We start from the raw sequence: 4,822 nt of genomic DNA, 5'->3' as shown, positions 1-4,822 counted from the left end.
CTCCGCCGACCGTTTCGCGCGCTTCCCTGCGTTCAAACGCCCCCGCGCCTCCCGCGCCTCCCGCGCCTCCCGCCGCCGCGCGCACAGTGCCCCGGCAGGCTTGTCCTCCCGGGCCGCCGACACAGCGCGCAGAAATAGCGCGGCCTTCCTGGCAACGGGCCCGGAGCGCGCAGGGAAGGGCAGCGTTCGCCCGAGGGCAGGGGGCGCGTCTGGTGGGGCAGAGGTGCCCCCGAGGAGTTAGGGCGCTAGGGCCAGATCACCCAGCCAACCGAAAATTTAGCCCCCGGCAGAAGGGGAAAGGAGGCTCCACTGCCCCCAGGTCTCGCCCCTACCTGGGCGCTTTCCCACCTCCCCCGGGCCTCGTTGACCTCCGTAATTCCCAGCCTTGCTTTCCTGCCCAAGCCCCAGGGGACCCCACTGGAGACCCAGCGATTCTTACCTGCGGACGGCGGGGGATGGCAGAGGCCTGGCGTTTGTATTGTTGGCCGCGATGGGGGAATAAGGTGACCCACCTGCCTCAGACAGCTTGCTTGACTGCCTTGTTTTGTCCCCACCCACCGGCCTTGCTGACATCCCAGGGCGAGTGTTAGCATCTCTGAGAGCACCCCCTGCCACCCCACTTTGAGAGCTGAGACTCAGACCCTGCGGTGAACCGCTCCCCAGGAAGCGCACCAAGCTCTGAACGCAGTTGGGGTCTGAAACAAAATGCGTCCGTAGCTGGGAGTCGGAGGCCGCGTGGGTTACACATACCTCCGCTGGTTCCCGCGACTCCACTTCCCGTCACCCCAATTCGGTGGGTTCGTTCTGGTTTGTGGACATCTTCTGGGGGTGCAGAGGCACCTGAGACCGCATTACTGATGACACCAGCCCTGGTTTGGAGCTGCTGGTGAGGAGAGGAGAGCCGTCAAGCGCAGAATGGACACGCACATCTTTCTAGCTCCCAACTGAGGAGACAGAAGCAATGGAAAAGGAGTCAAGGGGAAGGAAATGAAACGAAATGATACCATTTACGGATTAAAAAATATGGTTTCATAAAAATACTCTTCTTTACCACCTAATTTTCACAAGCTATGAGTGGTGCAAACAGTTAACGCACTAGGTTGCTAACCGAGAGGTTGGAGGTTTCAGTTTACCCAGAGGCACCTCGGAAGAAAGGCCTGGTGACTTACTTCCCAAAAATCAACCATTGAAAAGCCTATGGAGCACAGTTCTACTCTGGCATGCACGGGGTTTCCATGAATTGGAATTGACTTGACGGCAACTGGTTTATGATAAAATATGTGATTTTATTGGTACCAAAACATGTGAGAAGACAATATCTATAGAAGGAAAAGTAAGACCTGGATCCATAGCCAGCCCATCTTTGAAATTCTCACGGTGGCAGCAGAGTCACCTGTGTTCCAGAGTGGGCCCAAGGACTGGAATTGGGATGTCAGGGCTGAAAACGGCCTAGTGGGTTATTCCCCACAGATGAGGAAACCAAGGCCCAGGACACTTGAGACTTGCCAAGGTGGAGTCTAGGTCCAGGCTCCCTGGCTTCAAGACCAATGGTATTTATACCAAGCACAAGCTCTCTCCCTCACTCCACACCCCACCCAAAACACAATTTCAATTTAATAGAGAGTACAGATGTGAGCAATCTGAATTCAGTTGCAAAAGACAGAACTCCAGCTCAAATTAACTTGGACAAAAATGGACATTTATTCACTGACGTAATTGAAAATTTCAGGATTAGAGCTCTCTTCAGGCATGGCTGAATCCAGGAGCCTGAAAGACGTCTTTAGGACAGGTCTGTCTCCATCTCTCTTCTGTTTTCCTCCATGGCAGTTCTTCTTCCTACTGGCACCCTTGGACGGACATCTTTGGTTTAGATCCTAGAAGAAAAAAAGTGCATTTCTTTTCTAATAACTGCACCAAAAGCCTGGAGCACTGTCCAGCCCATCCCTGAACCAGCATTCATGTCCAGAATGATGATACCCCCTGATTGACATGGCCCAGGGGCTCAGACTGGGGAGAGGTGGCTCCCCAAAGAAGAATCAGAGATCAGCTACCAAAAGGACAAGTGATACTGGGTATACAAAAATAACAAATGACAGCATCATTTATAATGATGCCATTTCAGTTAACGGGAGACCTGGGAAAACGGAATTTTGTGTTTTGGGAGTGACATTCTTAGCCGTTTTCAAGGTGGTTTCTTCCTTCTCTTTCCTCTTCGCCTCAGACAGAGCGTAGGCTGAGCCTCAGCCCAACGTGGGGTTTTGATTAGTAGCCTGAGAATGGAGCAGGGCATTTGGAAAGGGTTAGAGCACATAGGAGCGGCTAGTGATGGCTTAGGGGTAGAATCTTCGCCTTCCATGCGGGAGACCAGGGTTCGATTCCTGGCCAAGGTACCTAAAGCACAGCTACCACCCATCTGTCAGTGGAGACTTACAGGTTGCTGTGATGCTGAACAGATTTCAGCAGAGCTTCCATATTAAGACAGATTAGAAAGAAAGGCCTGGTAATCCACTTCCAAAAGGCAGCCTATGAAAACGCTATGAATCACATTGGTCCGACCCTGCTGAGCATCGGCTCATGGTGAATTGGGAGATGCCTGAGTCGGGGCCTACTGAATGGCGGCTAACAATAAAGACCAGACTGCAACCCTCTTTTGTTTCCAATACATCCGTTCTGGCCCCCACAAATGATCTTGAGGAAAGAGTCTTCTTTGCGCCACCTGCATCTGCCCCCAGTCACGCCTGCGTTTAAGAATTTAAAAAAAAAAAACCCAAACCCGTTTCCGTCAAGTAGATTCCAACCCATAGTGACCCTATAGGACAGAGTAGAACTGGCCCATAGGGTTTCGAAGGAGCGGCTGGTGGATTTGAACTACTGACATTTTGGTTAGCAGTCAAGCTCTTAACCACTGCACCACCAGGGCTCCATTTGAAGAATAGTGGGAGGGAAATATATTAGTAAGACATCTGACATGTTTTCTTCCTGCGGTACTAATTACTGCCAGCACCTTCAGTGGTTATGATTGGATCCCCCACATTTTGTGCCCCCCATGATGGGGTTTAGCAGTAAAGGGTTGTCTGTCGTCCGGGAGAAAAAGCAGCTTTACTAGAGATTAATAGAGCCTTCTAGCACGGAGCCGTTAAATGGAAACGCATCATAATTGAATGGCAATCACTCACTCTACATTCTAATTTCACTCACCAGGTGATAAGTTGATTTTAGCTTTGATAATTTAACTTCTAGCACATAAAAATGTCATTCAGCCGAGTTAACTAGTAACATTCCTTCAAATATGGATTTCAATTGAAAGACACTGGAATTATGAAAAGGAATGTGTTTGTCACCATATGAGACAAACGAGGCCCACTTGGAGCCTATTTCTACACGGACTTGACATCATGGCTAAAGGCCTGGGCTGCGTTACTAGGATGGGTGGTGCCACTCATTTCTACACCACGTTCTAACCTTGTGGCAACAGCCATCTTGTCATTTCTCAAGCTTGCCACCTCTAAAATGTACAGGGTCAGCTAAAAAGAGGGAGACCCTCAAGGAGATGGACTGACACAGTGGCCGCAGCAATGGACTCAAGCATAACAACGATCGTGAGGATGGCGCAGGACCTGGTGGTGTTTCGTTCTGTTGTACGTGGGGTGTGTATCAGTCGGAATCAACTTGACGGCAGCTGACAACAACAACCGCCTCTAAAGTGAATCTAACCCGTGTGATGGTTGTAAGGATTGAATGAAATAATACATATAAAGTGTTGGCACATTTCCTGGCACAGAGTAAGTGCTCAGTTTCCTGTGCTTAGCTTTTATAACCGCAAAGAAAGCAGATTTAGGAAGTATCTTGTTAGTTGCCATCAAGTCGGCTCTGACTCATGAAGACCCTTTGTACAACAGAACAAAATAGTGCCCAATTCTGCATCATCCTCAAAATTGCCGCCCTGTTCATTGTTGCCACTACTGTGCCAATCCATTTCACTGTGGATCTACCTCGCCCTCCTTGGCCCTCTACTTCACCAAACACGATGCTCTCCTCCAGCGACTGATCCCTTCTGGTGACATGTCCACAGCAAGCAAGCCAGACAACGTTCTCATCTGCTCCATGGGTTGTCATCGGCTGATTTTCAGAAGTAGTTCTCCAGGCCTTTCTTCCTAGTCTATCTTAGTCTGGAAGCTCCCCTGAAACCTGTCCACTGTGGGTGACCCTGCTAATATTTGAAATACCAGTGGCATAGCTTCCAGTATCACAGCAACACACGAGCCACTTCAGTACGACAAACTGACAGACGGGTGGTGGTTAGAATGAATGTAGCCATTTTAAAGTGATGGCCACCGAGTTGACACAGTCTACCAAGTGGAAATCATTGGCTGCAATGCACCACTTTCTTCATTTGAATTAATCAGAATAAGACATTCTCAAAGAGTGGAGTGTACCTAAGTCCTGTCTGAGACAAATTTCACTTCTAGCAGAAGCAATATTTCAGCTCCTCTCCCCTCTCTTCTGCATGAGATGGCTTTACACACAGAGAAGAGCTCAGTTTGTTCAAGTAAACAGAACGCAATGATTTGGCAGTAATTTTGAAATTGCATTCTAAAATATTCTTTCCCTTTTTTTCCTGTAGGGTTTTTTTTTTTTTTTTTAATTGTACTTCAGGTGAAGGCTTACAGAACAAATAGTTTCTCATGAAATAGTAGTACACACATATTGTTTTATGACATTGGTTAACAACCCCACAACATGTCAACCCTCTAACTTCTCAACCTTTTTTTTTGGTGAAAATATACATAGCCAAAGATACACCATTTCAAAAATTTCTACA

The sequence above is a fragment of the Trichechus manatus genome, unplaced genomic scaffold (genome assembly GCF_000243295.1).
Source record: "Trichechus manatus latirostris isolate Lorelei unplaced genomic scaffold, TriManLat1.0 scaffold00277, whole genome shotgun sequence".
NCBI classification, from domain to species: Eukaryota; Metazoa; Chordata; class Mammalia; order Sirenia; family Trichechidae; genus Trichechus; species Trichechus manatus.
The sequence above is the reverse complement of the archived record's forward strand: the minus strand, read 5'-3'. Positions refer to the sequence as shown.